This window comes from Triturus cristatus, chromosome 5_2, assembly GCF_964204655.1.
Source record: "Triturus cristatus chromosome 5_2, aTriCri1.1, whole genome shotgun sequence".
NCBI lineage: Eukaryota > Metazoa > Chordata > Amphibia > Caudata > Salamandridae > Triturus > Triturus cristatus.
In genome coordinates this window covers 575474617-575501252 of record NC_140588.1, presented here as the reverse complement: position 1 = coordinate 575501252, position 26636 = coordinate 575474617, and the positions used below count along the sequence as shown (strand labels likewise).

The 26636-nt window shown below is 53.5% G+C and overlaps 21 non-coding genes across 21 annotated transcripts; 15 read left to right on the top strand and 6 right to left on the bottom strand.

The window, feature by feature from the left end:
• Nucleotides 1-733: 733 nt before the first annotated feature.
• TRNAL-UAA (transfer RNA leucine (anticodon UAA)) lies at nt 734-816 on the bottom strand. Its single transcript has one exon. It is a non-coding gene; the product is annotated as a tRNA-Leu (tRNA).
• A 243-nt stretch (nt 817-1059) lies between these two features.
• Nucleotides 1060-1131, top strand: TRNAE-UUC (transfer RNA glutamic acid (anticodon UUC)). Its single transcript has one exon. It is a non-coding gene; the product is annotated as a tRNA-Glu (tRNA).
• A 630-nt stretch (nt 1132-1761) lies between these two features.
• TRNAE-CUC (transfer RNA glutamic acid (anticodon CUC)) lies at nt 1762-1833 on the top strand. Its single transcript has one exon. It is a non-coding gene; the product is annotated as a tRNA-Glu (tRNA).
• Nucleotides 1834-3285: 1452 nt separating this feature from the next.
• TRNAE-UUC (transfer RNA glutamic acid (anticodon UUC)) lies at nt 3286-3357 on the top strand. Its single transcript has one exon. It is a non-coding gene; the product is annotated as a tRNA-Glu (tRNA).
• Nucleotides 3358-5185: 1828 nt separating this feature from the next.
• On the bottom strand, nt 5186-5268 carry TRNAL-UAA (transfer RNA leucine (anticodon UAA)). Its single transcript has one exon. It is a non-coding gene; the product is annotated as a tRNA-Leu (tRNA).
• Nucleotides 5269-5511: 243 nt separating this feature from the next.
• TRNAE-UUC (transfer RNA glutamic acid (anticodon UUC)) lies at nt 5512-5583 on the top strand. Its single transcript has one exon. It is a non-coding gene; the product is annotated as a tRNA-Glu (tRNA).
• Nucleotides 5584-6213: 630 nt separating this feature from the next.
• Nucleotides 6214-6285, top strand: TRNAE-CUC (transfer RNA glutamic acid (anticodon CUC)). Its single transcript has one exon. It is a non-coding gene; the product is annotated as a tRNA-Glu (tRNA).
• A 1126-nt stretch (nt 6286-7411) lies between these two features.
• On the bottom strand, nt 7412-7494 carry TRNAL-UAA (transfer RNA leucine (anticodon UAA)). The gene has a single exon. It is a non-coding gene; the product is annotated as a tRNA-Leu (tRNA).
• Nucleotides 7495-7737: 243 nt separating this feature from the next.
• TRNAE-UUC (transfer RNA glutamic acid (anticodon UUC)) lies at nt 7738-7809 on the top strand. The gene has a single exon. It is a non-coding gene; the product is annotated as a tRNA-Glu (tRNA).
• A 630-nt stretch (nt 7810-8439) lies between these two features.
• On the top strand, nt 8440-8511 carry TRNAE-CUC (transfer RNA glutamic acid (anticodon CUC)). The gene has a single exon. It is a non-coding gene; the product is annotated as a tRNA-Glu (tRNA).
• A 1126-nt stretch (nt 8512-9637) lies between these two features.
• TRNAL-UAA (transfer RNA leucine (anticodon UAA)) lies at nt 9638-9720 on the bottom strand. Its single transcript has one exon. It is a non-coding gene; the product is annotated as a tRNA-Leu (tRNA).
• A 945-nt stretch (nt 9721-10665) lies between these two features.
• On the top strand, nt 10666-10737 carry TRNAE-CUC (transfer RNA glutamic acid (anticodon CUC)). Its single transcript has one exon. It is a non-coding gene; the product is annotated as a tRNA-Glu (tRNA).
• A 1452-nt stretch (nt 10738-12189) lies between these two features.
• TRNAE-UUC (transfer RNA glutamic acid (anticodon UUC)) lies at nt 12190-12261 on the top strand. Its single transcript has one exon. It is a non-coding gene; the product is annotated as a tRNA-Glu (tRNA).
• A 2850-nt stretch (nt 12262-15111) lies between these two features.
• TRNAE-CUC (transfer RNA glutamic acid (anticodon CUC)) lies at nt 15112-15183 on the top strand. Its single transcript has one exon. It is a non-coding gene; the product is annotated as a tRNA-Glu (tRNA).
• A 1452-nt stretch (nt 15184-16635) lies between these two features.
• TRNAE-UUC (transfer RNA glutamic acid (anticodon UUC)) lies at nt 16636-16707 on the top strand. The gene has a single exon. It is a non-coding gene; the product is annotated as a tRNA-Glu (tRNA).
• A 1822-nt stretch (nt 16708-18529) lies between these two features.
• TRNAL-UAA (transfer RNA leucine (anticodon UAA)) lies at nt 18530-18612 on the bottom strand. Its single transcript has one exon. It is a non-coding gene; the product is annotated as a tRNA-Leu (tRNA).
• A 243-nt stretch (nt 18613-18855) lies between these two features.
• TRNAE-UUC (transfer RNA glutamic acid (anticodon UUC)) lies at nt 18856-18927 on the top strand. Its single transcript has one exon. It is a non-coding gene; the product is annotated as a tRNA-Glu (tRNA).
• Nucleotides 18928-19557: 630 nt separating this feature from the next.
• TRNAE-CUC (transfer RNA glutamic acid (anticodon CUC)) lies at nt 19558-19629 on the top strand. Its single transcript has one exon. It is a non-coding gene; the product is annotated as a tRNA-Glu (tRNA).
• A 3677-nt stretch (nt 19630-23306) lies between these two features.
• On the top strand, nt 23307-23378 carry TRNAE-UUC (transfer RNA glutamic acid (anticodon UUC)). The gene has a single exon. It is a non-coding gene; the product is annotated as a tRNA-Glu (tRNA).
• A 1822-nt stretch (nt 23379-25200) lies between these two features.
• Nucleotides 25201-25283, bottom strand: TRNAL-UAA (transfer RNA leucine (anticodon UAA)). The gene has a single exon. It is a non-coding gene; the product is annotated as a tRNA-Leu (tRNA).
• Nucleotides 25284-26228: 945 nt separating this feature from the next.
• TRNAE-CUC (transfer RNA glutamic acid (anticodon CUC)) lies at nt 26229-26300 on the top strand. The gene has a single exon. It is a non-coding gene; the product is annotated as a tRNA-Glu (tRNA).
• Nucleotides 26301-26636: the final 336 nt, after the last annotated feature.

Here is a 26636-nt window from a genome sequence, read left to right as displayed (position 1 = left end):
CGGCGGAGAGGGTGTGGCCAGGGCTGTCTGATTTGCATAGTGACCAGTGGCATCTTGGGAATGTACAGGCTTTGGAGCCTAACGGGTGCTGCAGGGGTCTGCCTGGCCGGAGAAATGCCTGTCTGGCGCTCCCCTCAGGACACACGTGTCTTCCGTTCGAGCATGGAGGGTGAGGGACATGGGTCACCCTCATATACAGGGGTGTGGGCATGGGCAGGATGGGGCGTGGGGGACCCGTCAGGGCATTGCCCGTTTGGAAGCCCGTTCGGAAGGCAAGAGGAGGCGGAGGCGGAGGCGGGAATCTCTGCTCAATTTTTTCCCGAGGCCTGGGGACAAGCCTTTGCACATTTGATCCAGCCGGGCCTGCATCAGCAGATCCTGCTCCGATGGCAAGGGAGAGCCTGCAGGTGTAAATCAAAGAAAGGGGAGAAATCCGCAAGAGGCGGGTTAACAAATTCCAGTGGCAGGCCCATGTTCCCCAGGAAGCAAGTACTTCCTCCTGCTCCCTTCAGTGGGAAAAGACATAGGAGGTGTATTTCTCTAAGCAGGGGCTCTGCGTAGGTGGCACTGCATTGCTTTGGGAAGCATCCATGCTAAGTGCAGAGTAGCAGCAGACCCCACAGCTGAGACGTGAATTGGGACTGTTAAGGAAGGGCACTGGGAGGGTGAGGAGGGCAGAGGAAAATGCTTTAAAAACGCATCTGCAAGTTCCTACACACCCGCTGAAAACCCATACCAGGGATGGGGCTCGAACCCATGCGGACAACTGTCCATTGGATCTTAAGTCCAACGCCTTAACCACTCGGCCACCCTGGTGAGACCCTAGGCCCTGCCTTACTCAGCTCCCTTTTCATGCTGGCTGCTCCAGCGCAGGCTGTCCAGCAAGAGGTGATTGCAGAGTAAAAAGGCTTTTGCAGGAGGATAAAGGTAATTGCTTATGACAAACACACTGTGTGACACCTAACTTTTCCCCACTCGTACTTTATGGGCAATCTATACAGTGGAGTTAGCTTAGTCACAATAAGGAAGTGAGCAAGGCAGGCTCACAAGAGCATCTCCTCCCTGGTGGTCTAGTGGCTAGGATTCGGCGCTTTCACCGCCGCGGCCCGGGTTCGATTCCCGGTCAGGGAAGATCCCTCTAAGACGTAGACGTGCGTAATTTGTCCACGCAGCTCAGCTTTTTTTAATCGAAGGTCCTTAAAAAGGCACCCCGACCTATAGACGAAAGCAGAGGAAAGGGGCTGGGTCCCCTGTGTCCCAGGTTGCTTTGCTCCCATTGCCCTCAGCCACCTTCATGCGCACGCAGTCCCCCACCCAGTCAGGTGCTCTATGTGGGCGTAAAGTGCAGTACCAGCTCATCAGAAAGGTAAATTGCTGGAAAACCCGGCTGCGATGTATACATCTACTTTGGAGCACTCTTCTCCCTTGCACTCTTGAATCGGTCATTCGCAATGTATTCTTCCAGCAAGCTGAATAACGAGGTAGGTGTGAGAAGGTGTACCAGCTGTCTTTGAGCTATCAGCGGCCACTAGGTGTCCCTCTTGTGATTTCCCGGGGATCCCGATTGTACAGGAATTCGTCGGTTCAGTAGCACGGGGGAGGGGATGGCCTGTGCTTGGAAGTGACAAACAGTCTGGTGGAATCATGAGTGTTTTTTCAAGTTCTGATTCATATTCGCTGTAGAATAAAATATGCTTTCAGCCCCCATGAGCTTTGTCACTAGGAGAGCAGTGTAGGAACTTTTGCTGTATGGCTGTGGGTTCCCTGGTGGTCTAGTGGTTAGGATTCGGCGCTCTCACCGCCGCGGCCCGGGTTCGATTCCCGGTCAGGGAACAGTCCTTCTTCTGCCCTTGAATGCTTTTCCTTCCCGCAGGTCAGAGCTTCTCAAAATGAATTTGCTTTTCTGACAAACAGTTTGCCTAGCATCCCGCAATCTGGCTCCTAATTTGATTTTCGCAAGGTTCCCTTTGAGTTGCTTTCCTCGGCGGGAGGAAAATCTCTTGTGCAAGGCTCTTGAGGAAGTGAGATTCTGTATTCCGAGGTGCGCTTCTTTTCGTAGGCTTCTGACCACATGGTGTGCGGCAGGAAGTCATCTTTGACAGGGCCGCAGGCTTTGTCTCCAAATGGCATCCCGGACCCACTGCAACCCACCTTTTTGCTGAAACGGAAGTCTGGTTCAGGGTAAGAAAAAGCTGAGCTGCATGTACCGAAAGCAGCAGAGCCCAGCGGCGGAGAGGGTGTGGCCAGGGCTGTCTGATTTGCATAGTGACCAGTGGCATCTTGGGAATGTACAGGCTTTGGAGCCTAACGGGTGCTGCAGGGGTCTGCCTGGCCGGAGAAATGCCTGTCTGGCGCTCCCCTCAGGACACACGTGTCTTCCGTTCGAGCATGGAGGGTGAGGGACATGGGTCACCCTCATATACAGGGGTGTGGGCATGGGCAGGATGGGGCGTGGGGGACCCGTCAGGGCATTGCCCGTTTGGAAGCCCGTTCGGAAGGCAAGAGGAGGCGGAGGCGGAGGCGGGAATCTCTGCTCAATTTTTTCCCGAGGCCTGGGGACAAGCCTTTGCACATTTGATCCAGCCGGGCCTGCATCAGCAGATCCTGCTCCGATGGCAAGGGAGAGCCTGCAGGTGTAAATCAAAGAAAGGGGAGAAATCCGCAAGAGGCGGGTTAACAAATTCCAGTGGCAGGCCCATGTTCCCCAGGAAGCAAGTACTTCCTCCTGCTCCCTTCAGTGGGAAAAGACATAGGAGGTGTATTTCTCTAAGCAGGGGCTCTGCGTAGGTGGCACTGCATTGCTTTGGGAAGCATCCATGCTAAGTGCAGAGTAGCAGCAGACCCCACAGCTGAGACGTGAATTGGGACTGTTAAGGAAGGGCACTGGGAGGGTGAGGAGGGCAGAGGAAAATGCTTTAAAAACGCATCTGCAAGTTCCTACACACCCGCTGAAAACCCATACCAGGGATGGGGCTCGAACCCATGCGGACAACTGTCCATTGGATCTTAAGTCCAACGCCTTAACCACTCAGCCACCCTGGTGAGACCCTAGGCCCTGCCTTACTCAGCTCCCTTTTCATGCTGGCTGCTCCAGCGCAGGCTGTCCAGCAAGAGGTGATTGCAGAGTAAAAAGGCTTTTGCAGGAGGATAAAGGTAATTGCTTATGACAAACACACTGTGTGACACCTAACTTTTCCCCACTCGTACTTTATGGGCAATCTATACAGTGGAGTTAGCTTAGTCACAATAAGGAAGTGAGCAAGGCAGGCTCACAAGAGCATCTCCTCCCTGGTGGTCTAGTGGCTAGGATTCGGCGCTTTCACCGCCGCGGCCCGGGTTCGATTCCCGGTCAGGGAAGATCCCTCTAAGACGTAGACGTGCGTAATTTGTCCACGCAGCTCAGCTTTTTTTAATCGAAGGTCCTTAAAAAGGCACCCCGACCTATAGACGAAAGCAGAGGAAAGGGGCTGGGTCCCCTGTGTCCCAGGTTGCTTTGCTCCCATTGCCCTCAGCCACCTTCATGCGCACGCAGTCCCCCACCCAGTCAGGTGCTCTATGTGGGCGTAAAGTGCAGTACCAGCTCATCAGAAAGGTAAATTGCTGGAAAACCCGGCTGCGATGTATACATCTACTTTGGAGCACTCTTCTCCCTTGCACTCTTGAATCGGTCATTCGCAATGTATTCTTCCAGCAAGCTGAATAACGAGGTAGGTGTGAGAAGGTGTACCAGCTGTCTTTGAGCTATCAGCGGCCACTAGGTGTCCCTCTTGTGATTTCCCGGGGATCCCGATTGTACAGGAATTCGTCGGTTCAGTAGCACGGGGGAGGGGATGGCCTGTGCTTGGAAGTGACAAACAGTCTGGTGGAATCATGAGTGTTTTTTCAAGTTCTGATTCATATTCGCTGTAGAATAAAATATGCTTTCAGCCCCCATGAGCTTTGTCACTAGGAGAGCAGTGTAGGAACTTTTGCTGTATGGCTGTGGGTTCCCTGGTGGTCTAGTGGTTAGGATTCGGCGCTCTCACCGCCGCGGCCCGGGTTCGATTCCCAGTCAGGGAACAGTCCTTCTTCTGCCCTTGAATGCTTTTCCTTCCCGCAGGTCAGAGCTTCTCAAAATGAATTTGCTTTTCTGACAAACAGTTTGCCTAGCATCCCGCAATCTGGCTCCTAATTTGATTTTCGCAAGGTTCCCTTTGAGTTGCTTTCCTCGGCGGGAGGAAAATCTCTTGTGCAAGGCTCTTGAGGAAGTGAGATTCTGTATTCCGAGGTGCGCTTCTTTTCGTAGGCTTCTGACCACATGGTGTGCGGCAGGAAGTCATCTTTGACAGGGCCGCAGGCTTTGTCTCCAAATGGCATCCCGGACCCACTGCAACCCACCTTTTTGCTGAAACGGAAGTCTGGTTCAGGGTAAGAAAAAGCTGAGCTGCACGTACCGAAAGCAGCAGAGCCCAGCGGCGGAGAGGGTGTGGCCAGGGCTGTCTGATTTGCATAGTGACCAGTGGCATCTTGGGAATGTACAGGCTTTGGAGCCTAACGGGTGCTGCAGGGGTCTGCCTGGCCGGAGAAATGCCTGTCTGGCGCTCCCCTCAGGACACACGTGTCTTCCGTTCGAGCATGGAGGGTGAGGGACATGGGTCACCCTCATATACAGGGGTGTGGGCATGGGCAGGATGGGGCGTGGGGGACCCGTCAGGGCATTGCCCGTTTGGAAGCCCGTTCGGAAGGCAAGAGGAGGCGGAGGCGGAGGCGGGAATCTCTGCTCAATTTTTTCCCGAGGCCTGGGGACAAGCCTTTGCACATTTGATCCAGCCGGGCCTGCATCAGCAGATCCTGCTCCGATGGCAAGGGAGAGCCTGCAGGTGTAAATCAAAGAAAGGGGAGAAATCCGCAAGAGGCGGGTTAACAAATTCCAGTGGCAGGCCCATGTTCCCCAGGAAGCAAGTACTTCCTCCTGCTCCCTTCAGTGGGAAAAGACATAGGAGGTGTATTTCTCTAAGCAGGGGCTCTGCGTAGGTGGCACTGCATTGCTTTGGGAAGCATCCATGCTAAGTGCAGAGTAGCAGCAGACCCCACAGCTGAGACGTGAATTGGGACTGTTAAGGAAGGGCACTGGGAGGGTGAGGAGGGCAGAGGAAAATGCTTTAAAAACGCATCTGCAAGTTCCTACACACCCGCTGAAAACCCATACCAGGGATGGGGCTCGAACCCATGCGGACAACTGTCCATTGGATCTTAAGTCCAACGCCTTAACCACTCGGCCACCCTGGTGAGACCCTAGGCCCTGCCTTACTCAGCTCCCTTTTCATGCTGGCTGCTCCAGCGCAGGCTGTCCAGCAAGAGGTGATTGCAGAGTAAAAAGGCTTTTGCAGGAGGATAAAGGTAATTGCTTATGACAAACACACTGTGTGACACCTAACTTTTCCCCACTCGTACTTTATGGGCAATCTATACAGTGGAGTTAGCTTAGTCACAATAAGGAAGTGAGCAAGGCAGGCTCACAAGAGCATCTCCTCCCTGGTGGTCTAGTGGCTAGGATTCGGCGCTTTCACCGCCGCGGCCCGGGTTCGATTCCCGGTCAGGGAAGATCCCTCTAAGACGTAGACGTGCGTAATTTGTCCACGCAGCTCAGCTTTTTTTAATCGAAGGTCCTTAAAAAGGCACCCCGACCTATAGACGAAAGCAGAGGAAAGGGGCTGGGTCCCCTGTGTCCCAGGTTGCTTTGCTCCCATTGCCCTCAGCCACCTTCATGCGCACGCAGTCCCCCACCCAGTCAGGTGCTCTATGTGGGCGTAAAGTGCAGTACCAGCTCATCAGAAAGGTAAATTGCTGGAAAACCCGGCTGCGATGTATACATCTACTTTGGAGCACTCTTCTCCCTTGCACTCTTGAATCGGTCATTCGCAATGTATTCTTCCAGCAAGCTGAATAACGAGGTAGGTGTGAGAAGGTGTACCAGCTGTCTTTGAGCTATCAGCGGCCACTAGGTGTCCCTCTTGTGATTTCCCGGGGATCCCGATTGTACAGGAATTCGTCGGTTCAGTAGCACGGGGGAGGGGATGGCCTGTGCTTGGAAGTGACAAACAGTCTGGTGGAATCATGAGTGTTTTTTCAAGTTCTGATTCATATTCGCTGTAGAATAAAATATGCTTTCAGCCCCCATGAGCTTTGTCACTAGGAGAGCAGTGTAGGAACTTTTGCTGTATGGCTGTGGGTTCCCTGGTGGTCTAGTGGTTAGGATTCGGCGCTCTCACCGCCGCGGCCCGGGTTCGATTCCCGGTCAGGGAACAGTCCTTCTTCTGCCCTTGAATGCTTTTCCTTCCCGCAGGTCAGAGCTTCTCAAAATGAATTTGCTTTTCTGACAAACAGTTTGCCTAGCATCCCGCAATCTGGCTCCTAATTTGATTTTCGCAAGGTTCCCTTTGAGTTGCTTTCCTCGGCGGGAGGAAAATCTCTTGTGCAAGGCTCTTGAGGAAGTGAGATTCTGTATTCCGAGGTGCGCTTCTTTTCGTAGGCTTCTGACCACATGGTGTGCGGCAGGAAGTCATCTTTGACAGGGCCGCAGGCTTTGTCTCCAAATGGCATCCCGGACCCACTGCAACCCACCTTTTTGCTGAAACGGAAGTCTGGTTCAGGGTAAGAAAAAGCTGAGCTGCACGTACCGAAAGCAGCAGAGCCCAGCGGCGGAGAGGGTGTGGCCAGGGCTGTCTGATTTGCATAGTGACCAGTGGCATCTTGGGAATGTACAGGCTTTGGAGCCTAACGGGTGCTGCAGGGGTCTGCCTGGCCGGAGAAATGCCTGTCTGGCGCTCCCCTCAGGACACACGTGTCTTCCGTTCGAGCATGGAGGGTGAGGGACATGGGTCACCCTCATATACAGGGGTGTGGGCATGGGCAGGATGGGGCGTGGGGGACCCGTCAGGGCATTGCCCGTTTGGAAGCCCGTTCGGAAGGCAAGAGGAGGCGGAGGCGGAGGCGGGAATCTCTGCTCAATTTTTTCCCGAGGCCTGGGGACAAGCCTTTGCACATTTGATCCAGCCGGGCCTGCATCAGCAGATCCTGCTCCGATGGCAAGGGAGAGCCTGCAGGTGTAAATCAAAGAAAGGGGAGAAATCCGCAAGAGGCGGGTTAACAAATTCCAGTGGCAGGCCCATGTTCCCCAGGAAGCAAGTACCTCCTCCTGCTCCCTTCAGTGGGAAAAGACATAGGAGGTGTATTTCTCTAAGCAGGGGCTCTGCGTAGGTGGCACTGCATTGCTTTGGGAAGCATCCATGCTAAGTGCAGAGTAGCAGCAGACCCCACAGCTGAGACGTGAATTGGGACTGTTAAGGAAGGGCACTGGGAGGGTGAGGAGGGCAGAGGAAAATGCTTTAAAAACGCATCTGCAAGTTCCTACACACCCGCTGAAAACCCATACCAGGGATGGGGCTCGAACCCATGCGGACAACTGTCCATTGGATCTTAAGTCCAACGCCTTAACCACTCGGCCACCCTGGTGAGACCCTAGGCCCTGCCTTACTCAGCTCCCTTTTCATGCTGGCTGCTCCAGCGCAGGCTGTCCAGCAAGAGGTGATTGCAGAGTAAAAAGGCTTTTGCAGGAGGATAAAGGTAATTGCTTATGACAAACACACTGTGTGACACCTAACTTTTCCCCACTCGTACTTTATGGGCAATCTATACAGTGGAGTTAGCTTAGTCACAATAAGGAAGTGAGCAAGGCAGGCTCACAAGAGCATCTCCTCCCTGGTGGTCTAGTGGCTAGGATTCGGCGCTTTCACCGCCGCGGCCCGGGTTCGATTCCCGGTCAGGGAAGATCCCTCTAAGACGTAGACGTGCGTAATTTGTCCACGCAGCTCAGCTTTTTTTAATCGAAGGTCCTTAAAAAGGCACCCCGACCTATAGACGAAAGCAGAGGAAAGGGGCTGGGTCCCCTGTGTCCCAGGTTGCTTTGCTCCCATTGCCCTCAGCCACCTTCATGCGCACGCAGTCCCCCACCCAGTCAGGTGCTCTATGTGGGCGTAAAGTGCAGTACCAGCTCATCAGAAAGGTAAATTGCTGGAAAACCCCGCTGCGATGTATACATCTACTTTGGAGCACTCTTCTCCCTTGCACTCTTGAATCGGTCATTCGCAATGTATTCTTCCAGCAAGCTGAATAACGAGGTAGGTGTGAGAAGGTGTACCAGCTGTCTTTGAGCTATCAGCGGCCACTAGGTGTCCCTCTTGTGATTTCCCGGGGATCCCGATTGTACAGGAATTCGTCGGTTCAGTAGCACGGGGGAGGGGATGGCCTGTGCTTGGAAGTGACAAACAGTCTGGTGGAATCATGAGTGTTTTTTCAAGTTCTGATTCATATTCGCTGTAGAATAAAATATGCTTTCAGCCCCCATGAGCTTTGTCACTAGGAGAGCAGTGTAGGAACTTTTGCTGTATGGCTGTGGGTTCCCTGGTGGTCTAGTGGTTAGGATTCGGCGCTCTCACCGCCGCGGCCCGGGTTCGATTCCCGGTCAGGGAACAGTTCTTCTTCTGCCCTTGAATGCTTTTCCTTCCCGCAGGTCAGGGCTTCTCAAAATGAATTTGCTTTTCTGACAAACAGTTTGCCTAGCATCCCGCAATCTGGCTCCTAATTTGATTTTCGCAAGGTTCCCTTTGAGTTGCTTTCCTCGGCGGGAGGAAAATCTCTTGTGCAAGGCTCTTGAGGAAGTGAGATTCTGTATTCCGAGGTGCGCTTCTTTTCGTAGGCTTCTGACCACATGGTGTGCGGCAGGAAGTCATCTTTGACAGGGCCGCAGGCTTTGTCTCCAAATGGCATCCCGGACCCACTGCAACCCACCTTTTTGCTGAAACGGAAGTCTGGTTCAGGGTAAGAAAAAGCTGAGCTGCACGTACCGAAAGCAGCAGAGCCCAGCGGCGGAGAGGGTGTGGCCAGGGCTGTCTGATTTGCATAGTGACCAGTGGCATCTTGGGAATGTACAGGCTTTGGAGCCTAACGGGTGCTGCAGGGGTCTGCCTGGCCGGAGAAATGCCTGTCTGGTGCTCCCCTCAGGACACACGTGTCTTCCGTTCGAGCATGGAGGGTGAGGGACATGGGTCACCCTCATATACAGGGGTGTGGGCATGGGCAGGGTGGGGCGTGGGGTACCCGTCAGGGCATTGCCCGTTTGGAAGCCCGTTCGGAAGGCAAGAGGAGGCGGAGGCGGAGGCGGGAATCTCTGCTCAATTTTTTCCCGAGGCCTGGGGACAAGCCTTTGCACATTTGATCCAGCCGGGCCTGCATCAGCAGATCCTGCTCCGATGGCAAGGGAGAGCCTGCAGGTGTAAATCAAAGAAAGGGGAGAAATCCGCAAGAGGCGGGTTAACAAATTCCAGTGGCAGGCCCATGTTCCCCAGGAAGCAAGTACTTCCTCCTGCTCCCTTCAGTGGGAAAAGACATAGGAGGTGTATTTCTCTAAGCAGGGGCTCTGCGTAGGTGGCACTGCATTGCTTTGGGAAGCATCCATGCTAAGTGCAGAGTAGCAGCAGACCCCACAGCTGAGACGTGAATTGGGACTGTTAAGGAAGGGCACTGGGAGGGTGAGGAGGGCAGAGGAAAATGCTTTAAAAAAGCATCTGCAAGTTCCTACACACCCGCTGAAAACCCATACCAGGGATGGGGCTCGAACCCATGCGGACAACTGTCCATTGGATCTTAAGTCCAACGCCTTAACCACTCGGCCACCCTGGTGAGACCCTAGGCCCTGCCTTACTCAGCTCCCTTTTCATGCTGGCTGCTCCAGCGCAGGCTGTCCAGCAAGAGGTGATTGCAGAGTAAAAAGGCTTTTGCAGGAGGATAAAGGTAATTGCTTATGACAAACACACTGTGTGACACCTAACTTTTCCCCACTCGTACTTTATGGGCAATCTATACAGTGGAGTTAGCTTAGTCACAATAAGGAAGTGAGCAAGGCAGGCTCACAAGAGCATCTCCTCCCTGGTGGTCTAGTGGCTAGGATTCGGCGCTTTCACCGCCGCGGCCCGGGTTCGATTCCTGGTCAGGGAAGATCCCTCTAAGACGTAGACGTGCGTAATTTGTCCACGCAGCTCAGCTTTTTTTAATCGAAGGTCCTTAAAAAGGCACCCCGACCTATAGACGAAAGCAGAGGAAAGGGGCTGGGTCCCCTGTGTCCCAGGTTGCTTTGCTCCCATTGCCCTCAGCCACCTTCATGCGCACGCAGTCCCCCACCCAGTCAGGTGCTCTATGTGGGCGTAAAGTGCAGTACCAGCTCATCAGAAAGGTAAATTGCTGGAAAACCCGGCTGCGATGTATACATCTACTTTGGAGCACTCTTCTCCCTTGCACTCTTGAATCGGTCATTCGCAATGTATTCTTCCAGCAAGCTGAATAACGAGGTAGGTGTGAGAAGGTGTACCAGCTGTCTTTGAGCTATCAGCGGCCACTAGGTGTCCCTCTTGTGATTTCCCGGGGATCCCGATTGTACAGGAATTCGTCGGTTCAGTAGCACGGGGGAGGGGATGGCCTGTGCTTGGAAGTGACAAACAGTCTGGTGGAATCATGAGTGTTTTTTCAAGTTCTGATTCATATTCGCTGTAGAATAAAATATGCTTTCAGCCCCCATGAGCTTTGTCACTAGGAGAGCAGTGTAGGAACTTTTGCTGTATGGCTGTGGGTTCCCTGGTGGTCTAGTGGTTAGGATTCGGCGCTCTCACCGCCGCGGCCCGGGTTCGATTCCCGGTCAGGGAACAGTCCTTCTTCTGCCCTTGAATGCTTTTCCTTCCCGCAGGTCAGGGCTTCTCAAAATGAATTTGCTTTTCTGACAAACAGTTTGCCTAGCATCCCGCAATCTGGCTCCTAATTTGATTTTCGCAAGGTTCCCTTTGAGTTGCTTTCCTCGGCGGGAGGACAATCTCTTGTGCAAGGCTCTTGAGGAAGTGAGATTCTGTATTCCGAGGTGCGCTTCTTTTCGTAGGCTTCTGACCACATGGTGTGCGGCAGGAAGTCATCTTTGACAGGGCCGCAGGCTTTGTCTCCAAATGGCATCCCGGACCCACTGCAACCCACCTTTTTGCTGAAACGGAAGTCTGGTTCAGGGTAAGAAAAAGCTGAGCTGCACGTACCGAAAGCAGCAGAGCCCAGCGGCGGAGAGGGTGTGGCCAGGGCTGTCTGATTTGCATAGTGACCAGTGGCATCTTGGGAATGTACAAGCTTTGGAGCCTAACGGGTGCTGCAGGGGTCTGCCTGGCCGGAGAAATGCCTGTCTGGCGCTCCCCTCAGGACACACGTGTCTTCCGTTCGAGCATGGAGGGTGAGGGACATGGGTCACCCTCATATACAGGGGTGTGGGCATGGGCAGGGTGGGGCGTGGGGTACCCGTCAGGGCATTGCCCGTTTGGAAGCCCGTTCGGAAGGCAAGAGGAGGCGGAGGCGGAGGCGGGAATCTCTGCTCAATTTTTTCCCGAGGACTGGGGACAAGCCTTTGCACATTTGATCCAGCCGGGCCTGCATCAGCAGATCCTGCTCCGATGGCAAGGGAGAGCCTGCAGGTGTAAATCAAAGAAAGGGGAGAAATCCGCAAGAGGCGGGTTAACAAATTCCAGTGGCAGGCCCATGTTCCCCAGGAAGCAAGTACTTCCTCCTGCTCCCTTCAGTGGGAAAAGACATAGGAGGTGTATTTCTCTAAGCAGGGGCTCTGCGTAGGTGGCACTGCATTGCTTTGGGAAGCATCCATGCTAAGTGCAGAGTAGCAGCAGACCCCACAGCTGAGACGTGAATTGGGACTGTTAAGGAAGGGCACTGGGAGGGTGAGGAGGGCAGAGGAAAATGCTTTAAAAAAGCATCTGCAAGTTCCTACACACCCGCTGAAAACCCATACCAGGGATGCGGCTCGAACCCATGCAGACAACTGTCCATTGGATCTTAAGTCCAACGCCTTAACCACTCGGCCACCCTGGTGAGACCCTAGGCCCTGCCTTACTCAGCTCCCTTTTCATGCTGGCTGCTCCAGCGCAGGCTGTCCAGCAAGAGGTGATTGCAGAGTAAAAAGGCTTTTGCAGGAGGATAAAGGTAATTGCTTATGACAAACACACTGTGTGACACCTAACTTTTCCCCACTCGTACTTTATGGGCAATCTATACAGTGGAGTTAGCTTAGTCACAATAAGGAAGTGAGCAAGGCAGGCTCACAAGAGCATCTCCTCCCTGGTGGTCTAGTGGCTAGGATTCGGCGCTTTCACCGCCGCGGCCCGGGTTCGATTCCCGGTCAGGGAAGATCCCTCGTAGACGTGCGTAATTTGTCCACGCAGCTCAGCTTTTTTTAATCGAAGGTCCTTAAAAAGGCACCCCGACCTATAGACGAAAGCAGAGGAAAGGGGCTGGGTCCCCTGTGTCCCAGGTTGCTTCGCTCCCATTGCCCTCAGCCACCTTCATGCGCACGCAGTCCCCCACCCAGTCAGGTGCTCTATGTGGGCGTAAAGTGCAGTACCAGCTCATCAGAAAGGTAAATTGCTGGAAAACCCGGCTGCGATGTATACATCTACTTTGGAGCACTCTTCTCCCTTGCACTCTTGAATCGGTCATTCGCAATGTATTCTTCCAGCAAGCTGAATAACGAGGTAGGTGTGAGAAGGTGTACCAGCTGTCTTTGAGCTATCAGCGGCCACTAGGTGTCCCTCTTGTGATTTCCCGGGGATCCCGATTGTACAGGAATTCGTCGGTTCAGTAGCACGGGGGAGGGGATGGCCTGTGCTTGGAAGTGACAAACAGTCTGGTGGAATCATGAGTGTTTTTTCAAGTTCTGATTCATATTCGCTGTAGAATAAAATATGCTTTCAGCCCCCATGAGCTTTGTCACTAGGAGAGCAGTGTAGGAACTTTTGCTGTATGGCTGTGGGTTCCCTGGTGGTCTAGTGGTTAGGATTCGGCGCTCTCACCGCTGCGGCCCGGGTTCGATTCCCGGTCAGGGAACAGTCCTTCTTCTGCCCTTGAATGCTTTTCCTTCCCGCAGGTCAGGGCTTCTCAAAATGAATTTGCTTTTCTGACAAACAGTTTGCCTAGCATCCCGCAATCTGGCTCCTAATTTGATTTTCGCAAGGTTCCCTTTGAGTTGCTTTCCTCGGCGGGAGGAAAATCTCTTGTGCAAGGCTCTTGAGGAAGTGAGATTCTGTATTCCGAGGTGCGCTTCTTTTCGTAGGCTTCTGACCACATGGTGTGCGGCAGGAAGTCATCTTTGACAGGGCCGCAGGCTTTGTCTCCAAATGGCATCCCGGACCCACTGCAACCCACCTTTTTGCTGAAACGGAAGTCTGGTTCAGGGTAAGAAAAAGCTGAGCTGCACGTACCGAAAGCAGCAGAGCCCAGCGGCGGAGAGGGTGTGGCCAGGGCTGTCTGATTTGCATAGTGACCAGTGGCATCTTGGGAATGTACAGGCTTTGGAGCCTAACGGGTGCTGCAGGGGTCTGCCTGGCCGGAGAAATGCCTGTCTGGCGCTCCCCTCAGGACACACGTGTCTTCCGTTCGAGCATGGAGGGTGAGGGACATGGGTCACCCTCATATACAGGGGTGTGGGCATGGGCAGGATGGGGCGTGGGGGACCCGTCAGGGCATTGCCCGTTTGGAAGCCCGTTCGGAAGGCAAGAGGAGGCGGAGGCGGAGGCGGGAATCTCTGCTCAATTTTTTCCCGAGGCCTGGGGACAAGCCTTTGCACATTTGATCCAGCCGGGCCTGCATCAGCAGATCCTGCTCCGATGGCAAGGGAGAGCCTGCAGGTGTAAATCAAAGAAAGGGGAGAAATCCGCAAGAGGCGGGTTAACAAATTCCAGTGGCAGGCCCATGTTCCCCAGGAAGCAAGTACTTCCTCCTGCTCCCTTCAGTGGGAAAAGACATAGGAGGTGTATTTCTCTAAGCAGGGGCTCTGCGTAGGTGGCACTGCATTGCTTTGGGAAGCATCCATGCTAAGTGCAGAGTAGCAGCAGACCCCACAGCTGAGACGTGAATTGGGACTGTTAAGGAAGGGCACTGGGAGGGTGAGGAGGGCAGAGGAAAATGCTTTAAAAAAGCATCTGCAAGTTCCTACACACCCGCTGAAAACCCATACCAGGGATGGGGCTCGAACCCATGCGGACAACTGTCCATTGGATCTTAAGTCCAACGCCTTAACCACTCAGCCACCCTGGTGAGACCCTAGGCCCTGCCTTACTCAGCTCCCTTTTCATGCTGGCTGCTCCAGCGCAGGCTGTCCAGCAAGAGGTGATTGCAGAGTAAAAAGGCTTTTGCAGGAGGATAAAGGTAATTGCTTATGACAAACACACTGTGTGACACCTAACTTTTCCCCACTCGTACTTTATGGGCAATCTATACAGTGGAGTTAGCTTAGTCACAATAAGGAAGTGAGCAAGGCAGGCTCACAAGAGCATCTCCTCCCTGGTGGTCTAGTGGCTAGGATTCGGCGCTTTCACCGCCGCGGCCCGGGTTCGATTCCTGGTCAGGGAAGATCCCTCTAAGACGTAGACGTGCGTAATTTGTCCACGCAGCTCAGCTTTTTTTAATCGAAGGTCCTTAAAAAGGCACCCCGACCTATAGACGAAAGCAGAGGAAAGGGGCTGGGTCCCCTGTGTCCCAGGTTGCTTTGCTCCCATTGCCCTCAGCCACCTTCATGCGCACGCAGTCCCCCACCCAGTCAGGTGCTCTATGTGGGCGTAAAGTGCAGTACCAGCTCATCAGAAAGGTAAATTGCTGGAAAACCCGGCTGCGATGTATACATCTACTTTGGAGCACTCTTCTCCCTTGCACTCTTGAATCGGTCATTCGCAATGTATTCTTCCAGCAAGCTGAATAACGAGGTAGGTGTGAGAAGGTGTACCAGCTGTCTTTGAGCTATCAGCGGCCACTAGGTGTCCCTCTTGTGATTTCCCGGGGATCCCGATTGTACAGGAATTCGTCGGTTCAGTAGCACGGGGGAGGGGATGGCCTGTGCTTGGAAGTGACAAACAGTCTGGTGGAATCATGAGTGTTTTTTCAAGTTCTGATTCATATTCGCTGTAGAATAAAATATGCTTTCAGCCCCCATGAGCTTTGTCACTAGGAGAGCAGTGTAGGAACTTTTGCTGTATGGCTGTGGGTTCCCTGGTGGTCTAGTGGTTAGGATTCGGCGCTCTCACCGCCGCGGCCCGGGTTCGATTCCCGGTCAGGGAACAGTCCTTCTTCTGCCCTTGAATGCTTTTCCTTCCCGCAGGTCAGGGCTTCTCAAAATGAATTTGCTTTTCTGACAAACAGTTTGCCTAGCATCCCGCAATCTGGCTCCTAATTTGATTTTCGCAAGGTTCCCTTTGAGTTGCTTTCCTCGGCGGGAGGACAATCTCTTGTGCAAGGCTCTTGAGGAAGTGAGATTCTGTATTCCGAGGTGCGCTTCTTTTCGTAGGCTTCTGACCACATGGTGTGCGGCAGGAAGTCATCTTTGACAGGGCCGCAGGCTTTGTCTCCAAATGGCATCCCGGACCCACTGCAACCCACCTTTTTGCTGAAACGGAAGTCTGGTTCAGGGTAAGAAAAAGCTGAGCTGCACGTACCGAAAGCAGCAGAGCCCAGCGGCGGAGAGGGTGTGGCCAGGGCTGTCTGATTTGCATAGTGACCAGTGGCATCTTGGGAATGTACAAGCTTTGGAGCCTAACGGGTGCTGCAGGGGTCTGCCTGGCCGGAGAAATGCCTGTCTGGCGCTCCCCTCAGGACACACGTGTCTTCCGTTCGAGCATGGAGGGTGAGGGACATGGGTCACCCTCATATACAGGGGTGTGGGCATGGGCAGGGTGGGGCGTGGGGTACCCGTCAGGGCATTGCCCGTTTGGAAGCCCGTTCGGAAGGCAAGAGGAGGCGGAGGCGGAGGCGGGAATCTCTGCTCAATTTTTTCCCGAGGCCTGGGGACAAGCCTTTGCACATTTGATCCAGCCGGGCCTGCATCAGCAGATCCTGCTCCGATGGCAAGGGAGAGCCTGCAGGTGTAAATCAAAGAAAGGGGAGAAATCCGCAAGAGGCGGGTTAACAAATTCCAGTGGCAGGCCCATGTTCCCCAGGAAGCAAGTACTTCCTCCTGCTCCCTTCAGTGGGAAAAGACATAGGAGGTGTATTTCTCTAAGCAGGGGCTCTGCGTAGGTGGCACTGCATTGCTTTGGGAAGCATCCATGCTAAGTGCAGAGTAGCAGCAGACCCCACAGCTGAGACGTGAATTGGGACTGTTAAGGAAGGGCACTGGGAGGGTGAGGAGGGCAGAGGAAAATGCTTTAAAAAAGCATCTGCAAGTTCCTACACACCCGCTGAAAACCCATACCAGGGATGCGGCTCGAACCCATGCAGACAACTGTCCATTGGATCTTAAGTCCAACGCCTTAACCACTCGGCCACCCTGGTGAGACCCTAGGCCCTGCCTTACTCAGCTCCCTTTTCATGCTGGCTGCTCCAGCGCAGGCTGTCCAGCAAGAGGTGATTGCAGAGTAAAAAGGCTTTTGCAGGAGGATAAAGGTAATTGCTTATGACAAACACACTGTGTGACACCTAACTTTTCCCCACTCGTACTTTATGGGCAATCTATACAGTGGAGTTAGCTTAGTCACAATAAGGAAGTGAGCAAGGCAGGCTCACAAGAGCATCTCCTCCCTGGTGGTCTAGTGGCTAGGATTCGGCGCTTTCACCGCCGCGGCCCGGGTTCGATTCCCGGTCAGGGAAGATCCCTCGTAGACGTGCGTAATTTGTCCACGCAGCTCAGCTTTTTTTAATCGAAGGTCCTTAAAAAGGCACCCCGACCTATAGACGAAAGCAGAGGAAAGGGGCTGGGTCCCCTGTGTCCCAGGTTGCTTTGCTCCCATTGCCCTCAGCCACCTTCATGCGCACGCAGTCCCCCACCCAGTCAGGTGCTCTATGTGGGCGTAAAGTGCAGTACCAGCTCATCAGAAAGGTAAATTGCTGGAAAACCCGGCTGCGATGTATACATCTACTTTGGAGCACTCTTCTCCCTTGCACTCTTGAATCGGTCATTCGCAATGTATTCTTCCAGCAAGCTGAATAACGAGGTAGGTGTGAGAAGGTGTACCAGCTGTCTTTGAGCTATCAGCGGCCACTAGGTGTCCCTCTTGTGATTTCCCGGGGATCCCGATTGTACAGGAATTCGTCGGTTCAGTAGCACGGGGGAGGGGATGGCCTGTGCTTGGAAGTGACAAACAGTCTGGTGGAATCATGAGTGTTTTTTCAAGTTCTGATTCATATTCGCTGTAGAATAAAATATGCTTTCAGCCCCCATGAGCTTTGTCACTAGGAGAGCAGTGTAGGAACTTTTGCTGTATGGCTGTGGGTTCCCTGGTGGTCTAGTGGTTAGGATTCGGCGCTCTCACCGCTGCGGCCCGGGTTCGATTCCCGGTCAGGGAACAGTCCTTCTTCTGCCCTTGAATGCTTTTCCTTCCCGCAGGTCAGGGCTTCTCAAAATGAATTTGCTTTTCTGACAAACAGTTTGCCTAGCATCCCGCAATCTGGCTCCTAATTTGATTTTCGCAAGGTTCCCTTTGAGTTGCTTTCCTCGGCGGGAGGAAAATCTCTTGTGCAAGGCTCTTGAGGAAGTGAGATTCTGTATTCCGAGGTGCGCTTCTTTTCGTAGGCTTCTGACCACATGGTGTGCGGCAGGAAGTCATCTTTGACAGGGCCGCAGGCTTTGTCTCCAAATGGCATCCCGGACCCACTGCAACCCACCTTTTTGCTGAAACGGAAGTCTGGTTCAGGGTAAGAAAAAGCTGAGCTGCACGTACCGAAAGCAGCAGAGCCCAGCGGCGGAGAGGGTGTGGCCAGGGCTGTCTGATTTGCATAGTGACCAGTGGCATCTTGGGAATGTACAGGCTTTGGAGCCTAACGGGTGCTGCAGGGGTCTGCCTGGCCGGAGAAATGCCTGTCTGGCGCTCCCCTCAGGACACACGTGTCTTCCGTTCGAGCATGGAGGGTGAGGGACATGGGTCACCCTCATATACAGGGGTGTGGGCATGGGCAGGATGGGGCGTGGGGGACCCGTCAGGGCATTGCCCGTTTGGAAGCCCGTTCGGAAGGCAAGAGGAGGCGGAGGCGGAGGCGGGAATCTCTGCTCAATTTTTTCCCGAGGCCTGGGGACAAGCCTTTGCACATTTGATCCAGCCGGGCCTGCATCAGCAGATCCTGCTCCGATGGCAAGGGAGAGCCTGCAGGTGTAAATCAAAGAAAGGGGAGAAATCCGCAAGAGGCGGGTTAACAAATTCCAGTGGCAGGCCCATGTTCCCCAGGAAGCAAGTACTTCCTCCTGCTCCCTTCAGTGGGAAAAGACATAGGAGGTGTATTTCTCTAAGCAGGGGCTCTGCGTAGGTGGCACTGCATTGCTTTGGGAAGCATCCATGCTAAGTGCAGAGTAGCAGCAGACCCCACAGCTGAGACGTGAATTGGGACTGTTAAGGAAGGGCACTGGGAGGGTGAGGAGGGCAGAGGAAAATGCTTTAAAAAAGCATCTGCAAGTTCCTACACACCCGCTGAAAACCCATACCAGGGATGGGGCTCGAACCCATGCGGACAACTGTCCATTGGATCTTAAGTCCAACGCCTTAACCACTCGGCCACCCTGGTGAGACCCTAGGTCCTGCCTTACTCAGCTCCCTTTTCATGCTGGCTGCTCCAGCGCAGGCTGTCCAGCAAGAGGTGATTGCAGAGTAAAAAGGCTTTTGCAGGAGGATAAAGGTAATTGCTTATGACAAACACACTGTGTGACACCTAACTTTTCCCCACTCGTACTTTATGGGCAATCTATACAGTGGAGTTAGCTTAGTCACAATAAGGAAGTGAGCAAGGCAGGCTCACAAGAGCATCTCCTCCCTGGTGGTCTAGTGGCTAGGATTCGGCGCTTTCACCGCCGCGGCCCGGGTTCGATTCCCGGTCAGGGAAGATCCCTCTAAGACGTAGACGTGCGTAATTTGTCCACGCAGCTCAGCTTTTTTTAATCGAAGGTCCTTAAAAAGGCACCCCGACCTATAGACGAAAGCAGAGGAAAGGGGCTGGGTCCCCTGTGTCCCAGGTTGCTTTGCTCCCATTGCCCTCAGCCACCTTCATGCGCACGCAGTCCCCCACCCAGTCAGGTGCTCTATGTGGGCGTAAAGTGCAGTACCAGCTCATCAGAAAGGTAAATTGCTGGAAAACCCGGCTGCGATGTATACATCTACTTTGGAGCACTCTTCTCCCTTGCACTCTTGAATCGGTCATTCGCAATGTATTCTTCCAGCAAGCTGAATAACGAGGTAGGTGTGAGAAGGTGTACCAGCTGTCTTTGAGCTATCAGCGGCCACTAGGTGTCCCTCTTGTGATTTCCCGGGGATCCCGATTGTACAGGAATTCGTCGGTTCAGTAGAACGGGGGAGGGGATGGCCTGTGCTTGGAAGTGACAAACAGTCTGGTGGAATCATGAGTGTTTTTTCAAGTTCTGATTCATATTCGCTGTAGAATAAAATATGCTTTCAGCCCCCATGAGCTTTGTCACTAGGAGAGCAGTGTAGGAACTTTTGCTGTATGGCTGTGGGTTCCCTGGTGGTCTAGTGGTTAGGATTTGGCGCTCTCACCGCCGCGGCCCGGGTTCGATTCCCGGTCAGGGAACAGTCCTTCTTCTGCCCTTGAATGCTTTTCCTTCCCGCAGGTCAGGGCTTCTCAAAATGAATTTGCTTTTCTGACAAACAGTTTGCCTAGCATCCCGCAATCTGGCTCCTAATTTGATTTTCGTAAGGTTCCCTTTGAGTTGCTTTCCTCGGCGGGAGGAAAATCTCTTGTGCAAGGCTCTTGAGGAAGTGAGATTCTGTATTCCGAGGTGCGCTTCTTTTCGTAGGCTTCTGACCACATGGTGTGCGGCAGGAAGTCATCTTTGACAGGGCCGCAGGCTTTGTCTCCAAATGGCATCCCGGACCCACTGCAACCCACCTTTTTGCTGAAACGGAAGTCTGGTTCAGGGTAAGAAAAAGCTGAGCTGCACGTACCGAAAGCAGCAGAGCCCAGCGGCGGAGAGGGTGTGGCCAGGGCTGTCTGATTTGCATAGTGACCAGTGGCATCTTGGGAATGTACAGGCTTTGGAGCCTAACGGGTGCTGCAGGGGTCTGCCTGGCCGGAGAAATGCCTGTCTGGCGCTCCCCTCAGGACACACGTGTCTTCCGTTCGAGCATGGAGGGTGAGGGACATGGGTCCCCTCATATACAGGGGTGTGGGCATGGGCAGGATGGGGCGTGGGGGACCCGTCAGGGCATTGCCCGTTTGGAAGCCCGTTCGGAAGGCAAGAGGAGGCGGAGGCGGAGGCGGGAATCTCTGCTCAATTTTTTCCCGAGGCCTGGGGACAAGCCTTTGCACATTTGATCCAGCCGGGCCTGCATCAGCAGATCCTGCTCCGATGGCAAGGGAGAGCCTGCAGGTGTAAATCAAAGAAAGGGGAGAAATCCGCAAGAGGCGGGTTAACAAATTCCAGTGGCAGGCCCATGTTCCCCAGGAAGCAAGTACTTCCTCCTGCTCCCTTCAGTGGGAAAAGACATAGGAGGTGTATTTCTCTAAGCAGGGGCTCTGCGTAGGTGGCACTGCATTGCTTTGGCAAACATCCATGCTAAGTGCAGAGTAGCAGCAGACCCCACAGCTGAGACGTGAATTGGGACTGTTAAGGAAGGGCACTGGGAGGGTGAGGAGGGCAGAGGAAAATGCTTTACAAAAGCATCTGCAAGTTCCTACACACCCGCTGAAAACCCATACCAGGGATGGTGCTCGAACCCATGCGGACAACTGTCCATTGGATCTTAAGTCCAACGCCTTAACCACTCGGCCACCCTGGTGAGACCCTAGGTCCTGCCTTACTCAGCTCCCTTTTCATGCTGGCTGCTCCAGCGCAGGCTGTCCAGCAAGAGGTGATTGCAGAGTAAAAAGGCTTTTGCAGGAGGATAAAGGTAATTGCTTATGACAAACACACTGTGTGACACCTAACTTTTCCCCACTCGTACTTTATGGGCAATCTATACAGTGGAGTTAGCTTAGTCACAATAAGGAAGTGAGCAAGGCAGGCTCACAAGAGCATCTCCTCCCTGGTGGTCTAGTGGCTAGGATTCGGCGCTTTCACCGCCGCGGCCCGGGTTCGATTCCCGATCAGGGAAGATCCCTCTAAGACGTAGACGTGCGTAATTTGTCCACGCAGCTCAGCTTTTTTTAATCGAAGGTCCTTAAAAAGGCACCCCGACCTATAGACGAAAGCAGAGGAAAGGGGCTGGGTCCCCTGTGTCCCAGGTTGCTTTGCTCCCATTGCCCTCAGCCACCTTCATGCGCACGCAGTCCCCCACCCAGTCAGGTGCTCTATGTGGGCGTAAAGTGCAGTACCAGCTCATCAGAAAGGTAAATTGCTGGAAAACCCGGCTGCGATGTATACATCTACTTTGGAGCACTCTTCTCCCTTGCACTCTTGAATCGGTCATTCGCAATGTATTCTTCCAGCAAGCTGAATAACGAGGTAGGTGTGAGAAGGTGTACCAGCTGTCTTTGAGCTATCAGCGGCCACTAGGTGTCCCTCTTGTGATTTCCCGGGGATCCCGATTGTACAGGAATTCGTCGGTTCAGTAGAACGGGGGAGGGGATGGCCTGTGCTTGGAAGTGACAAACAGTCTGGTGGAATCATGAGTGTTTTTTCAAGTTCTGATTCATATTCGCTGTAGAATAAAATATGCTTTCAGCCCCCATGAGCTTTGTCACTAGGAGAGCAGTGTAGGAACTTTTGCTGTATGGCTGTGGGTTCCCTGGTGGTCTAGTGGTTAGGATTTGGCGCTCTCACCGCTGCGGCCCGGGTTCGATTCCCGGTCAGGGAACAGTCCTTCTTCTGCCCTTGAATGCTTTTCCTTCCCGCAGGTCAGGGCTTCTCAAAATGAATTTGCTTTTCTGACAAACAGTTTGCCTAGCATCCCGCAATCTGGCTCCTAATTTGATTTTCGTAAGGTTCCCTTTGAGTTGCTTTCCTCGGCGGGAGGAAAATCTCTTGTGCAAGGCTCTTGAGGAAGTGAGATTCTGTATTCCGAGGTGCGCTTCTTTTCGTAGGCTTCTGACCACATGGTGTGCGGCAGGAAGTCATCTTTGACAGGGCCGCAGGCTTCGTCTCCAAATGGCATCCCGGACCCACTGCAACCCACCTTTTTGCTGAAACGGAAGTCTGGTTCAGGGTAAGAAAAAGCTGAGCTGCACGTACCGAAAGCAGCAGAGCCCAGCGGCGGAGAGGGTGTGGCCAGGGCTGTCTGATTTGCATAGTGACCAGTGGCATCTTGGGAATGTACAGGCTTTGGAGCCTAACGGGTGCTGCAGGGGTCTGCCTGGCCGGAGAAATGCCTGTCTGGCGCTCCCCTCAGGACACACGTGTCTTCCGTTCGAGCATGGAGGGTGAGGGACATGGGTCACCCTCATATACAGGGGTGTGGGCATGGGCAGGATGGGGCGTGGGGGACCCGTCAGGGCATTGCCCGTTTGGAAGCCCGTTCGGAAGGCAAGAGGAGGCGGAGGCGGAGGCGGGAATCTCTGCTCAATTTTTTCCCGAGGCCTGGGGACAAGCCTTTGCACATTTGATCCAGCCGGGCCTGCATCAGCAGATCCTGCTCCGATGGCAAGGGAGAGCCTGCAGGTGTAAATCAAAGAAAGGGGAGAAATCCGCAAGAGGCGGGTTAACAAATTCCAGTGGCAGGCCCATGTTCCCCAGGAAGCAAGTACTTCCTCCTGCTCCCTTCAGTGGGAAAAGACATAGGAGGTGTATTTCTCTAAGCAGGGGCTCTGCGTAGGTGGCACTGCATTGCTTTGGGAAGCATCCATGCTAAGTGCAGAGTAGCAGCAGACCCCACAGCTGAGACGTGAATTGGGACTGTTAAGGAAGGGCACTGGGAGGGTGAGGAGGGCAGAGGAAAATGCTTTAAAAAAGCATCTGCAAGTTCCTACACACCCGCTGAAAACCCATACCAGGGATGCGGCTCGAACCCATGCAGACAACTGTCCATTGGATCTTAAGTCCAACGCCTTAACCACTCGGCCACCCTGGTGAGACCCTAGGCCCTGCCTTACTCAGCTCCCTTTTCATGCTGGCTGCTCCAGCGCAGGCTGTCCAGCAAGAGGTGATTGCAGAGTAAAAAGGCTTTTGCAGGAGGATAAAGGTAATTGCTTATGACAAACACACTGTGTGACACCTAACTTTTCCCCACTCGTACTTTATGGGCAATCTATACAGTGGAGTTAGCTTAGTCACAATAAGGAAGTGAGCAAGGCAGGCTCACAAGAGCATCTCCTCCCTGGTGGTCTAGTGGCTAGGATTCGGCGCTTTCACCGCCGCGGCCCGGGTTCGATTCCCGGTCAGGGAAGATCCCTCGTAGACGTGCGTAATTTGTCCACGCAGCTCAGCTTTTTTTAATCGAAGGTCCTTAAAAAGGCACCCCGACCTATAGACGAAAGCAGAGGAAAGGGGCTGGGTCCCCTGTGTCCCAGGTTGCTTTGCTCCCATTGCCCTCAGCCACCTTCATGCGCACGCAGTCCCCCACCCAGTCAGGTGCTCTATGTGGGCGTAAAGTGCAGTACCAGCTCATCAGAAAGGTAAATTGCTGGAAAACCCGGCTGCGATGTATACATCTACTTTGGAGCACTCTTCTCCCTTGCACTCTTGAATCGGTCATTCGCAATGTATTCTTCCAGCAAGCTGAATAACGAGGTAGGTGTGAGAAGGTGTACCAGCTGTCTTTGAGCTATCAGCGGCCACTAGGTGTCCCTCTTGTGATTTCCCGGGGATCCCGATTGTACAGGAATTCGTCGGTTCAGTAGCACGGGGGAGGGGATGGCCTGTGCTTGGAAGTGACAAACAGTCTGGTGGAATCATGAGTGTTTTTTCAAGTTCTGATTCATATTCGCTGTAGAATAAAATATGCTTTCAGCCCCCATGAGCTTTGTCACTAGGAGAGCAGTGTAGGAACTTTTGCTGTATGGCTGTGGGTTCCCTGGTGGTCTAGTGGTTAGGATTCGGCGCTCTCACCGCTGCGGCCCGGGTTCGATTCCCGGTCAGGGAACAGTCCTTCTTCTGCCCTTGAATGCTTTTCCTTCCCGCAGGTCAGGGCTTCTCAAAATGAATTTGCTTTTCTGACAAACAGTTTGCCTAGCATCCCGCAATCTGGCTCCTAATTTGATTTTCGCAAGGTTCCCTTTGAGTTGCTTTCCTCGGCGGGAGGAAAATCTCTTGTGCAAGGCTCTTGAGGAAGTGAGATTCTGTATTCCGAGGTGCGCTTCTTTTCGTAGGCTTCTGACCACATGGTGTGCGGCAGGAAGTCATCTTTGACAGGGCCGCAGGCTTTGTCTCCAAATGGCATCCCGGACCCACTGCAACCCACCTTTTTGCTGAAACGGAAGTCTGGTTCAGGGTAAGAAAAAGCTGAGCTGCACGTACCGAAAGCAGCAGAGCCCAGCGGCGGAGAGGGTGTGGCCAGGGCTGTCTGATTTGCATAGTGACCAGTGGCATCTTGGGAATGTACAGGCTTTGGAGCCTAACGGGTGCTGCAGGGGTCTGCCTGGCCGGAGAAATGCCTGTCTGGCGCTCCCCTCAGGACACACGTGTCTTCCGTTCGAGCATGGAGGGTGAGGGACATGGGTCACCCTCATATACAGGGGTGTGGGCATGGGCAGGATGGGGCGTGGGGGACCCGTCAGGGCATTGCCCGTTTGGAAGCCCGTTCGGAAGGCAAGAGGAGGCGGAGGCGGAGGCGGGAATCTCTGCTCAATTTTTTCCCGAGGCCTGGGGACAAGCCTTTGCACATTTGATCCAGCCGGGCCTGCATCAGCAGATCCTGCTCCGATGGCAAGGGAGAGCCTGCAGGTGTAAATCAAAGAAAGGGGAGAAATCCGCAAGAGGCGGGTTAACAAATTCCAGTGGCAGGCCCATGTTCCCCAGGAAGCAAGTACTTCCTCCTGCTCCCTTCAGTGGGAAAAGACATAGGAGGTGTATTTCTCTAAGCAGGGGCTCTGCGTAGGTGGCACTGCATTGCTTTGGGAAGCATCCATGCTAAGTGCAGAGTAGCAGCAGACCCCACAGCTGAGACGTGAATTGGGACTGTTAAGGAAGGGCACTGGGAGGGTGAGGAGGGCAGAGGAAAATGCTTTAAAAAAGCATCTGCAAGTTCCTACACACCCGCTGAAAACCCATACCAGGGATGGGGCTCGAACCCATGCGGACAACTGTCCATTGGATCTTAAGTCCAACGCCTTAACCACTCGGCCACCCTGGTGAGACCCTAGGCCCTGCCTTACTCAGCTCCCTTTTCATGCTGGCTGCTCCAGCGCAGGCTGTCCAGCAAGAGGTGATTGCAGAGTAAAAAGGCTTTTGCAGGAGGATAAAGGTAATTGCTTATGACAAACACACTGTGTGACACCTAACTTTTCCCCACTCGTACTTTATGGGCAATCTATACAGTGGAGTTAGCTTAGTCACAATAAGGAAGTGAGCAAGGCAGGCTCACAAGAGCATCTCCTCCCTGGTGGTCTAGTGGCTAGGATTCGGCGCTTTCACCGCCGCGGCCCGGGTTCGATTCCTGGTCAGGGAAGATCCCTCTAAGACGTAGACGTGCGTAATTTGTCCACGCAGCTCAGCTTTTTTTAATCGAAGGTCCTTAAAAAGGCACCCCGACCTATAGACGAAAGCAGAGGAAAGGGGCTGGGTCCCCTGTGTCCCAGGTTGCTTTGCTCCCATTGCCCTCAGCCACCTTCATGCGCACGCAGTCCCCCACCCAGTCAGGTGCTCTATGTGGGCGTAAAGTGCAGTACCAGCTCATCAGAAAGGTAAATTGCTGGAAAACCCGGCTGCGATGTATACATCTACTTTGGAGCACTCTTCTCCCTTGCACTCTTGAATCGGTCATTCGCAATGTATTCTTCCAGCAAGCTGAATAACGAGGTAGGTGTGAGAAGGTGTACCAGCTGTCTTTGAGCTATCAGCGGCCACTAGGTGTCCCTCTTGTGATTTCCCGGGGATCCCGATTGTACAGGAATTCGTCGGTTCAGTAGCACGGGGGAGGGGATGGCCTGTGCTTGGAAGTGACAAACAGTCTGGTGGAATCATGAGTGTTTTTTCAAGTTCTGATTCATATTCGCTGTAGAATAAAATATGCTGTCAGCCCCCATGAGCTTTGTCACTAGGAGAGCAGTGTAGGAACTTTTGCTGTATGGCTGTGGGTTCCCTGGTGGTCTAGTGGTTAGGATTTGGCGCTCTCACCGCCGCGGCCCGGGTTCGATTCCCGGTCAGGGAACAGTCCTTCTTCTGCCCTTGAATGCTTTTCCTTCCCGCAGGTCAGGGCTTCTCAAAATGAATTTGCTTTTCTGACAAACAGTTTGCCTAGCATCCCGCAATCTGGCTCCTAATTTGATTTTCGCAAGGTTCCCTTTGAGTTGCTTTCCTCGGCGGGAGGAAAATCTCTTGTGCAAGGCTCTTGAGGAAGTGAGATTCTGTATTCCGAGGTGCGCTTCTTTTCGTAGGCTTCTGACCACATGGTGTGCGGCAGGAAGTCATCTTTGACAGGGCCGCAGGCTTTGTCTCCAAATGGCATCCCGGACCCACTGCAACCCACCTTTTTGCTGAAACGGAA